The sequence below is a fragment of the Crinia signifera genome, chromosome 12, assembly GCF_055691185.1.
Source record: "Crinia signifera chromosome 12, ASM5569118v1, whole genome shotgun sequence".
NCBI lineage: Eukaryota > Metazoa > Chordata > Amphibia > Anura > Myobatrachidae > Crinia > Crinia signifera.
In genome coordinates, this window is record NC_139228.1 from 47,690,347 (window position 1) to 47,703,268 (window position 12,922).

Below are 12,922 nucleotides of genomic sequence, written 5' to 3' on the forward strand. Positions count from 1 at the left end.
TGACCAAAAAATACCAGTTGGGTGCATGGCAGGACTCAAAAGGGAAGGAGTGATTTTTGGATTTTGCAGCTCAGATTCTGGTGGAATTTTGGTGGGTGCTATGTCGCATTAGCAAGACCCCCCAAGCACCAATACAGTGGAACCCCCCCACAAGTGACCCCATTTTGCAAACTACACCCCTCAGGGAATTCATCTAGGGGTATAGTGTACATTTCAAACCCCCAGGGGTTTCACCAATTTTGATACAAGTGGGCAGTGAACATGAAAAATTACATTTTTTTACACAAAAATGCAGTTCTGGCTCAAAATTTTTCATTTTCAGAAGGTATGAAGGAGAAAAAGCACCCCAAAATCTGTGCCCCAATTTCTCCCGAGTACGGCAATGCCTCACATGTGACCAAAAAATACCAGTTGGGTGCATGGCAGGACTCAGAAGGGAAGGAGTGATTTTTGGATTTTGCAGCTCAGATTCTGGTGGAATTTTGGTGGGTGCTATGTCGCATTAGCAAGACCCCCAAAGCACCAATACAGTGGAACCCCCCCACAAGTGACCCCATTTTGCAAACTACACCCCTCAGGGAATTCATCTAGGGGTATAGTGTACATTTCAAACCCCCAGGGGTTTCACCAATTTTGATACAAGTGGGCAGTGAACATGAAAAATTACATTTTTTTACACAAAAATGCAGTTCTGGCTCAAAATTTTTCATTTTCAGAAGGTATGAAGGAGAAAAAGCACCCAAAAATCTGTGCCCCAATTTCTCCCGAGTACGGCAATGCCTCACATGTGAACAAAAAATACCAGTTGGGTGCATGGCAGGACTCAGAAGGGAAGGAGTGATTTTTGGATTTTGCAGCACAGATTTTGGTGGAATGAATGGTGGGTGCTATGTTGCATCAATACAGTGGAACCCCCCCACAAGTCACCCCATTTTGCGAAGTACACCCCTCAGGGAATTCATCTAGGGGTATAGTGTACATTTCAAACCCCCAGGGGTTTCACTAATTTTGATACAAGTGGGCAGTGAAAATGAAAAATTACATTTTTTTACACAAAAATGCAGTTCTGGCTCAAAATTTTTCATTTTCAGAAGGAATGAAGGAGACAAAGCACCCCAAAATCTGTGCCCCAATTTCTCCCGAGTACGGCAATGCCTCACATGTGACCAAAAAATACCAGTTGGGTGCATGGCAGGACTCAGAAGGGAAGGAGTGATTTTTGGATTTTGCAGCTCAGATTCTGGTGGAATTTTGGTGGGTGCTATGTCGCATTAGCAAGACCCCCAAAGCACCAATACAGTGGAACCCCCCCACAAGTGACCCCATTTTGCAAACTACACCCCTCAGGGAATTCATCTAGAGGTATAGTGTACATTTCAAACCCCCAGGGGTTTCACCAATTTTGATACAAGTGGGCAGTGAACATGAAAAATTACATTTTTTTACACAAAAATGCAGTTCTGGCTCAAAATTTTTCATTTTCAGAAGGTATGAAGGAGAAAAAGCACCCCAAAATCTGTGCCCCAATTTCTCCCGAGTACGGCAATGCCTCACATGTGACCAAAAAATACCAGTTGGGTGCATGGCAGGACTCAGAAGGGAAGGAGTGATTTTTGGATTTTGCAGCACAGATTTTGGTGGAATGAATGGTGGGTGCTATGTTGCACCAATACAGTGGAACCCCCCCACAAGTCATCCCATTTTGCGAAGTACACCCCTCAGGGAATTCATCTAGGGGTATAGTGTACATTTCAAACCCCCAGGGGTTTCACCAATTTTGATACAAGTGGGCAGTGAAAATGAAAAATTACATTTTTTTACACAAAAATGCAGTTCTGGCTCAAAATTTTTCATTTTCAGAAGGAATGAAGGAGACAAAGCACCCCAAAATCTGTGCCCCAATTTCTCCCGAGTACGGCAATGCCTCATGTGTGACCAAAAAGTGGCAGGACTCAGAAGGGAAGGAGTGATATTTGGAGTTTGCAGCACAAATTCTGGTGGAATGATGGTGGGTGCTATGTCGCATTAGCAAGACCCCCAAAGCACCAATACAGTGGAACCCCCCCACAAGTGACCCCATTTTGCAAACTACACCCCTCAGGGAATTCATCTAGGGGTATAGTGTACATTTCAAACCCCCAGGGGTTTCACCAATTTTGATAAAACTGGGCAGTGAACATGAAAAATTAAATTTTTTTACACAAAAATGCAGTTCTGGCTCAAAATTTTTCATTTTCACAAGGAATGAAGGAGAAAAAGCACCCCAAAATCTGTGCCCCAATATCTCCCAAGTACGGCAATGCCTCACATGTGACCAAAAAATACCAGTTGGGTGCATGGCAGGACTCAGAAGGGAAGGAGTGATTTTTGGATTTTGCGGCTCAGATTCTGGTGGAATGAATGGTGGGTGCTATGTGGCATTAGCAAGACCCCCGAAGCACGGTGAAATTATGAACCTAATATTCCATAGATGTGTGGTATATTTTAAAACACTCCTTTATACATAGGCCGGGTTTGTCGGGGCAAGTGTCACACTGGAAAATAGTTTGCTTTCTTATTCCCTTTTTATAGCAAACTTTGCACCTTTTTTGTGTCCTGCCCTTTTTTCCAGTGGAGGGGATTTCATCAGGAAAATGCTGCCCTGGTACAATACGGGGGCCAGTACTAGAAGTACTGGGGCCCTCTGCCTGCTGGTTCCCAAATATTAGGCCCTTTATGACTTCCTCTTGAAAGTGCATAAATGTCCCCCTCTGGCCGGTAGAACGGAATAGCACGTAAGCGTTATACAGTGCCATCTGGATGATATACACGGCCACCTTCTTGTACCAGATTTTTGTTTTCCGCAGGGCACTGTACGGCTTCAGTACCTGATCTGAAAGATCCACTCCGCCCATGTACCTATTGTAATCCAGGATACAATTAGGTTTTGAGGTGTGGGTACTGGTACCTCGTACAGGGACGGAGGTGGTACTGTCTCCGTGAATTGTTGTCAGTATAAGGACATCCCTCTTGTCCTTATATTTGACCAACAACATATTTTCGTTGCATATTCCCCTGCTTTCACCCCTTCTCATTACTTGGGCAATGTGCGTTTTTGGGAGGCCTCTTTGGTTCTTGCGCACAGTACCGCAAGCTGCTGTACCTCTTGAACCAAGGGCCTTAAACAGGGGGATGCTGGTGTAAAAGTTATCCACATAGAGGTGATAACCTTTATCCAGGAAGGGGTGCACTAAATCCCAGACAATTTTCCCACTAACACCTACGAGGGAGGGGGGGCATTCTGGCGGTTCAATTCTTGAATCCTTCCCTTCATAAACCCTAAACCTGTGGGTGTACCCTGAGGTGCTTTCACACAGTTTATACATTTTTATGCCATACCTTGCCCTCTTACTGGGAAGGTACTGGCGGAATTTAACCCTTCCTTTAAAATGTATAAGGGACTCGTCGATACAAATAAATTTTTCAGGGATGTACACCTCTTCAAATTTGGCACTGAAATGATCAATGACCGGCCTGACTTTGAATAGCCGGTCAAAGGTGGGATCATCTCTGGGTGGGCACTGTGCATTATCGGTGTAATGTATAAATTTAAGAATTGTCTCAAATCGAGTCCGGGTCATGGCCATACGGTAAAATGGAGTACTGTACAGAACATCTGTACTCCAATATTGCCTAATTTCTGGCTTTTTTACTATGCCCATATGAAACACCAGACCCCAAAACGTCATCATCTCTACTGCATCTACAGGGGTCCACCTAGCAAATGATGACGTGGGGTTTTGAGCAATAAACTGCTGGGCATATAAATTAGTTTGGTCCACCATTAAATTTATAAAATCATCAGAGAAAAATAATTTGAAAAAGTCAATTTCTCTGAGACCTTTGGAATCAAATTGGATTCCTGGCATGGCCAAAAACTCAGGAACCTGGGGCTCAAAATTGTCTGGTGGTGGGGTCCATACGAGATCAATTGTTGGGGGGGGGGTCTCAGCTGCTCTACGGGGGCGTCTTTGAGGGGGTCCCTCATCATCAGAGGAGGAAGAGGAGCTTAAGGCGAATCCTTCAAATTCCCCGCTTGCATCACTGGCTGTGTCAGTCAGAAGCAAGCAGGGCATATGCCTCCTCCGCTGAATACATTCTTCTGGATGACTGGGATGACATTTGGGAGGACATTTGGGAGGACATTTGGGATGCCATTTTTATTTTTGTGTTACTGGTAGTGAAATGTTTCAACACGTGTATAGTGTAGGGGGGGGTACAAACTTTATTTCAACCCGGGGGGTATGTAGTGTGTAGTGTGTATGTAGTGCAGAAAAAAAAAAATACTTTATACCAATAAAAAAAAAAAAAAAATGAAGGGGTTAAAAATAAAAAATTGAAGGGGTTAAAAAAAAAAAAAAAAAAAGGTCCTGCGCCAAAAATTGAGCACAGTTGGTCAGTAACGTCTGTCACTGAACAGCGCTCAAAGGCAACATGAATTTGATCAAAAAAAAAAAAAAAAAATAGATCAACCCTGTGCCGAAAAAGCTGATCAGTGATGTACGTCACTGATCAGCGCACAGTGGCCACAGGACACCCACAAAATCACAGTGTGTGTAAAAAAAAAATTAAAAAAAGACCCCACAGCACACACACACAAAAAAAAGGTGATCAGTGATGCGACACTGATTACCAGTGAGGGGCAGCAGGTGCACAACCTTTGGTGCAACTGACAGTGCAACTGGCAGGTATATATATATAAAAAAAAAAAAACCTCTGCACCCCCAAAAAAGTTGCTGATCACCTCAGATATAGTGATCAGCACAAAAGGCGGGGGCAGCAGACACAAAATTTAGCACTCTCTATCACTCTCTGTCACTCTCTGTCACTATCTCTCACTATCTCTCACTATCTCTCACTATCTCTCACTATCTCTCACTATCTATCACTATCTATCACTCTAGGACACTAAAAAACCTGCACCCCCAAAAAGGGGGGGTAGCAGACACAAAATATACACTCTCTATCACTCTCTGTCACTATCTCTCTCTATCTCTCACTATCTATCACTATCTATCACTATCTATCACTCTATGACACTACAGCAGCAGCACTGACAGGTATATCTATATATAAAAAAAAACCTGCGCCCCCAAAAAGTTGCTGATCAGTTAATTTATACTGATCAGCACAAAAGGAGGGGGCAGCAGTCAGTTATATAAAAAATATATAGCACAATCTGTCACTATCTCTCTCTATCTCTCTCTCTCTATCTCTCTCTATCTCTCTATAACTATCACACTGCAGCAGCACAAAATATAGCACTCTGTCACTAGGCCTCTCTATCTATCTCTCTCTCTCTATCTCTCTCTATCTCTCTATCTCTCTCTCTCTATCTATAACTATATCACACTGCAGCAGCACAAAATATAGCACTCTCTGACACTATCTCTCTCTCTATCTCTCTCTATCTCTCTCTATCTATCTCTCTATCTAGCTATTACACTGCAGCAGCACAATTTCACAGCACAGGAAGGCACAAGTAGCAACAGGATCCAGGAAGCATCCAGCACACTACAAGCACAGATCAAGCAGTGATCAAGCAGTGATGAAGCAGTGATCAGGTAAGTATGGAGCAAGGTTCTGGTCAGTATATGGCGGCAGGTGGGCACGGTGACCGCACTGCACGCTATTCCAGACCGGAATGGCGTCTGCAGTGCAGTCACCGTTAGTTTAAACCCCCCTCCATGGCTGTGATTGGTCCGTCGGTCCGACGGACCAATCACGGCCTTTGGGGGCGGGCGGGGTGAGGTGGGGTGACACCAGTGTCACCCTTACACCCCGCGGTGATTGGTGCTGTACTTTACAGCACCAATCACCTCCGATCCCGTGTCACCGGCGAACGTTATTCGCCGGTGACACAGGAAAACGCTGTAATTGGCTGTTCACACTGAACAGCCAATCACAGCGATCGCCGACGGGGGGCGGCATCGCAGCCCCCCCTGGGCATGCACGGACATGTCTGCTGTCAGGGACAGCAGACATGTTGAAACTGTCACCGCGTCTATAGACGCGGTGACAGTTTAAATCCATGACGTACATTTACGCCATGTGTCGGGAAGTGCTTCCCGACCATGACGTAAATGTACGTCAAATGTCGGGAAGGGGTTAATAATCCTTTACAATTACCAATATATATATATTATGGATATGAATATGCAGAAAGCTGTATATATGCTATTGGACAGAAAAAGCACACATTAGTATTCTGAAGGCAATATAAGCAAATATACCTAATCCTATAATTTTCAGGGCGAACATGAGAATTCCTATAACCCATCTACTGATTCCTGAGAACCATGTTGCTGGATTAAGCTAAATTAACCATCCTGAATTCCCTTTAATAATCTGCTTCTTCAAATCCTTGACTCTAGCTGTGTTCCTCTATAGCAGGGCTCCTCAAACTATCTTTCTCTGGGATCCCATCAGGAAATAAAAATAATGACTGGACCCCATCAAGTTACTGCAGAAGGTCATAACATCACATGTGTAGTCAGCAGACAGCACATGCATGGCAGCATTTGTGGAGGCACAGAGTGATTGGAGGAGTCTAGAATAACAGACAATTCAACAGATGTCCCAGACTCCCTGAATCACTGACTGAGATTAGAAAAATAATCAGCTTGATGGGCAGCAATAGGGAGTTATGACCCCATGCTGAGAAAGTCGGGACCCACTTTTTTTTAGAACTGCTGCTCTATAGTATCTTCAATTTACATCAGACTGGTAATTATAACATGCTCTTGGTACAGCCAAACACATATCTGTTTTTTAGCTGCACGGTACAAATCTAAGTATTTACAAATAATTTTGATCTGTGGCACTGACATAAAAATAATCCTTTTTGGTCATTCTGCTTATCAGAATGTCTACCTAGTCTTATTAGCTAGTGAGGAGTTACAAAGATACCCAGTGATGCTAATATTTATCAACTCTATAGTAGTTAATGGGACTTCTAACCAACGCTTGGATCCCATGCCTTGAAAAAAATAGCTAGTCTATCGAAACCGGTTGGCCAGAAGGGGACCAGCGCAGTGGATTCCATCCAAAGGGAAGGAGAACTTATCAGGGCCTGTTTTGTTTAACCACCCATGCTATTTTTGTCTGCAATTCTTTGTAGACCATCCTATTTGTCTTTTCTTATGCATAATAATAATACATTTGGAAAGTGAATTTGGACCTCATACTGAGGATCCGGAGTGCCTATGGTGACTTCACTGTCCCTCCCTATGCGCTATTTTCTGACAATATTCCTTTTAATTGATAATAATTATCGTTTAAACAGTATATCACTATTGTTGGGTATAATTTGTTTTTCTTTTTTGGTACCCCATGTGGGAGGACCGTTTGGACCCGAAAGACCATTTGATTTAGAGTTTCAGCACTCAGAAACATACCAAGGTCCTTTTCTGTGGTAATGCATGGATCTTGAATTAAAAGGGGAAAGTGAACAGACCCAGCAATCTCTTAATTTTAATTTTTGCTACTTGGTAATGGGCCTGTACTATTTGAGTCAGCCCATGTCTGAGGCTTCTCTGCTTTATCAGAAACGTAATCAGGTATCTTCATTATCATTACCATAAACCATATTACTGTCACTTATCGTAGCTGCTAGGCACAAAATACAGCCTCAGACCCTTATCAGGTTTGGGCCTTAATAACATTTTAGCAAACTGCATCGTTGAATTTAACTTTCAGCTTTTGAGCTTTGCAGATGTTGGAGTAGTCAGTTTGGACTTGTAGTTCAGGCATATACTGCAGTTCTGTGCTCTTTGGTACTGTAACTGCTTCTTTCTTTCTGTGGACTTGTCATTGCAGCTTGCTTTGCTTCAGCATCTGCTAGATTGCTTTCTTTGGTCTGGTTCCCTGTGTGTGCTTGTATCTTTATGATAGTTACTTTGTATGACTTCATCAATGCTTGGAAAAGTTTTTTTTTATGAGGTCAGCGTGCTGTATCTGGAATCTGTATAAAGGTTTGCTGTTGTGTTCTTCGCATGTTTCAATGCTTTAGTGAGGGCCACAAGTTCTGCTGCTTATGCTGACAGCTGTACTGGTAAGGCTCTAGAAATCACCACCTCACTCTCTGTGGTGACATCATAGTCAGTGTAGGGTGTGCCATCTTCATAATATCTGGACCCATCAATATACAGTTCATAATGAGCATTGGGTATGGGGGTGTCATGGACGTATGGGAATGTCTGAGTCTCTTGTTTCATCAAAGCAAGTCAATCATGGGAAAAATTTATGACATGAATATTCGCTTCTCACCTCCACCTTCTTCCGAATCTACTTCCATTCTCTGGGCTGCTGTAGATAAAGGTGTGCTTGTAGAAGGTGCTTGTTCCAATATTCTCCCTCATTTTGAACATTTGATGTTCACACGAGAATTGTTGGCGGGTTAAGATGCATCTCTTTATTGTCGCATTGGTTGCACTCAATATGGAACTTCATACTTGGTGAGTCTGGCTGCTGATAGGTGCTTAGTTCTGGCTTATTGCAGAATTTCAGTTACCACATGTGGTACTTGTATAGTCAGTTCATGATTGAGAACAATGTCTTTTAATACAGCCGCAGGTGCTTCTTGGATAATATTTTCAGGCTTGCTGGAGTAGTGAGCAAGAGGTCTTGTCCCATGTAGCTGCGTAAGGACTCCCAGTGCGTGTTCCTTTTCCTTATGACAGTAGAGGAAAAAGGATTTTGAATAGTCTGTAAAGCCTAGAGCCAGTGAAGAAGCTATGGCTGCCTTTAGTTGCTGAATCGCTTGAGACATTTCTTCATCTGATGGGCATGGACTTCTTTGTAGCATCGTACAAGGTTTGCATATAAACGGATGCAAGAGGGATCCAGTCCCTGCAATAGCCAACCAGGTCTAGGAATGACCTTATTTGTTTAACAGTCTTTGGTACCTTGGCTTGCAGTATGAGCTTATTCCTCTCTTCTGTCAGGTATCTGATGCCTTGAGAAATGCAGTGGCCCAAGAATATGACTTTGTGTTTGCAGGGCTGTAATTTGTCTTTCGATGCCCTGCAGTCTTGCTCTTCCAGGAACTTGAATAGGGACACTGTTTCCTTATGGCATTTTGGCTTGAGTTGTTGTGCTTAACAGGAGGTCATCATCGCAAGCTGGGTGTCTTCTGTGTAGAGGGGTAGAGTGTTCTTGTGAGTCTTTGATGATAAGCATAGAGCAGAGTGCATTGGCCAATCATTCACCGTAAACCAGGCCCCTGATGGTGGGATCTGATCCAGCAAGGTGTGTCGATTTTAGGCACAATGGGACAGTTTATTAGCAGTCTTTCAATGACTTCTCTTGTACCAGTCTGTATTGAACTTCACCAGAACCGGTGACATCATATTTCTGGACAGAACAGGTGTATTGCTGTGGAGATCTGCACTGCACAAGGACACCAGACCACAGGAAGGCTTGGACTTATTTGCTGATGGCTGCTGGCTGCTGTTTGTTCTGTGGTGAGTGGACATTGCAGTTGCATGCTGACATCCAATATTCATTTTTTTTTCCTTTCCAAATCGGTCAGCATGGTATCAGCAAAGTCTGCAGGAAAACTTTCTAAAAGAGCACAGAATACAGCAACTTCTATTACTTTTATTTCATGCCTGTCCTTGATGAGTTCATAAATTGCAGAATATCAGCTCCTAATAGGTTAACACAACATGTTGGTGATGTGAGGAATTAAACTTTGTATGGGCGTTCATTTATCATTGATAGGTTAAGGGGTTGGCTTACTCTTCTGGAGTAGGAGTGTCTGTCCGCCCACCCAAGTACCTTTTAATGTACTTCCTCATTTAATTCATTTGCTACTTCTATTTCACACACAGACATTACACATAATTGTATTACTAAGAGACTGTAGTTTCTGCCCTGTGTGAAGATCAACATGGAGTACTGCGTCTTCATACCTTCCCACGAGGTTAGTCAAGATGTTCTAATATATACATATTTTTTCCTTTTCTATATTTTTTTCCAACTTCCTCTAAATCTTTAAAAAATCTGTAATTACACTTAATATTACATATGAACAAATTTAATTCAGGGCATAAAGCCGTGATTCTCAAACTGTGTGCCTAGGCACCCTGGGGTGCCTCAGGACACTTGCAGGGGTGCCTTGGGTTGGTGGACCAGGATCAATTCATATTAGTTATGTGCAATGTAACAGGCAAAACAGTGCTGGTGGCTGCTAATTATAATATATGTAGACAAACAGGAGCAAATCCTGTCCCTCACCAGATAACTGTGACACATAAACACAATGTACATAATTTTATATATTTTCTGAATAAGAAACATTTGGCCTAGGGGTGCCTTGAAAACATTTTTATGCTAACAATCTATAGTTAGCAGCATTTGTCATTATAGTGTTCTACTGTGCCATTTTAAATGGTCTGCTTCTGACAATTTGCTCTAAATCTATTCAACAAAAATCTACACATACACATATATATATACATATACATACACATAACAATAGCTTATTATAACTAAATTCTAGAGGACTTAACAATATTAAGCATTTCATTCAGGTCTTGGAATTAGTTCCCTTTTTTTATTTCGTGTCACAGGAAGCATCTGGACTGTGAAATACATCTCTGTCTTTTGTATGTGGTATGAGTTCTGATTGCGCTACACTGAGTAATATTGTGCTCTGGTGGGTTCATTTATCACAATGCTGTAAGTACATATACTATTATACTTGTTGTGATAAGTCTCAAATACCCAAATAATCCTGTAACCAATAACCGTGTATAACCTGGCTCCCCTTCCTTTCTTTATCTGCAACAACCTGACAATCGGAACGCTCCATTCAAGCTCCTGCTCCCTCTCCAATGGACTGATCAAATCCAATGAGTGTGGCCTTTATCCACTTGCGGCGAGGCAGGATGTAATGTTGTGCAAGGAAGTATAACTGTGTATTACTGGCTTCGAATTTGTTATGGATCTGTCTAAGGCTGCTGTATGAAAATCAACAAACCCCTTCCACCATCTCAATCTATCTCTATGAATGAGACATTGACCAATAGTACCTGTGAGAGTGCTGCTATTTTGAATGCATTTAAACACCAAGAATAAATTTGACCTTCAACTTTTTTTCCACCAGTTCTGTCTCTAAATGGCAACCAACAATAATAACAAAATCTACTACTTTGTGTTCATCAGTGACCTGAACAGTTGACTGAATTTATACTCGTTATTTTTGTCTTAAAATAATGCCCACTAAAATTATCAAACCAAAATACAATACTACATTTACAATCTGAACAAGGTGTAACATGGAGCAATGTGACAATGTGAATTTGCAAGTCTCCTTTCTTTATTCTCTATTAAAAAACCTCATAATATTAATTTCAAAAACCTCTGTTTCAAATATGACAACCCAATACTAGGAAAGTTTGTCTGATCACATAATTTTGTACATTAACTGTAGTTTTAAAATCTGTTGGTCTTGCTACCGCAATTGTGATTCTCTATAATAATCTTTTATATTATAACATAGGACTATACTATTTCTACACTTTACACAAGTTCCACGTAGTGACATAGGTCATAGAGACCACTATTCCATAAGAGCTGTGTCCTAATTGGTTCAATATAACACTGTGTACACACAGCACAATTTAGCATGAAATTTTAGATGACACTGAACCTTATTCACCTTAATATTTACCTTAGACAGAACAGTATAAGAAACATTTCTACTGCCACAAAAAACTATTTCAAAATACAATGCATTGTTAAAAATGTGTGATCTGAATATTTCGGGTTACTAAAAATGGCGTAAAAAGGGTGACATAAATGTATAATTTGTTCCATATAAACGTGGCTAGACTGATGCACAGAGAGGGTCTGACTAAGCAACAGTGATCGTAAAGCAACCAATCTTCTGTTTGCTTACCCGGGGTTGTGTCAGAGTCTCCCTGCGATATCTAGCATAGAACTGAGACCATTAGATATCTCCCCTTTGCTTGCCATTCCGGACTTGCCCCCATATAATAGCGTGAAATAATTACCTTCGATATATTCAGTCACCTCTGGTTTACCTTACCTTTACTGATCTGATCAGGAGAATACAAGAAATAAGATACCAGACAGTTGGATCATAATTGCAAGTATTCTATCGTTTATTTGCACGGACACATATTTGTACTTAGTAACAAAAGCATGGAACCTCCCTTCAGGGGTAGGTCTTACAGGAAATTCATACATATTCATTATGACCCTCCTCAATAGGGTTGGGCTTCAACCAGAATATTGGTTCAAACATGATTTGCGTAGCAGACGTGCACTTCCATTTTGTAACAAAGGAGTGGTCTTCCAGTAAACTGGATTACCCTAGACCTCCCATATTCCTGCCCCCTAATGCTGTTTGTCTGTAAATAACTTATGCCTTACATAGGCAGAAATCTGGTTCTAGCTGACTCCTGTGGTCACCCACAGACAGTTTGACCACTGTCTATACATACAATACTTCCTCAAACCTGGGTGTAACTTCTTATGTTTCAGCAAACGCTGCAAAAGCCAAATGTCAGCTTACAAATCACATTGTTTAACTTATTGTGAAATTTATTAGCTCATATGTGCTTTGTAATAATTCTTATCTATTACCCATATGAATATGCAGACCCCAGGGGGGTCTCTATCACTATCTATATATATATATATATATATATATATATATATATATATATATATATATATATATATATATATATATATGATAGATATAACCTGCAGTTAACAATTGAGCAGTGACATGAAGGTTTAAATTTATGCAAAAATGGGAGAAGTTATAGTGGTTGTAGCTTTATAGAATAGAGTAGAATAGAATCAACTTTATTGGCCATGTGTGCTTGCGCACACTAGGAATTTTTTG

At 41.4% G+C, this 12,922-nt stretch overlaps 1 long non-coding RNA gene across 1 annotated transcript; it reads left to right on the top strand.

Moving 5' to 3' along the window:
• The first annotated feature begins 9,541 nt into the window (after nucleotides 1–9,541).
• Nucleotides 9,542–11,138, top strand: LOC146049775 (uncharacterized). Its single transcript, XR_014466201.1, has 3 exons — nucleotides 9,542–9,964; nucleotides 10,614–10,722; nucleotides 10,861–11,138. It is a non-coding gene; the product is annotated as an uncharacterized LOC146049775 (long non-coding RNA).
• Nucleotides 11,139–12,922: the final 1,784 nt, after the last annotated feature.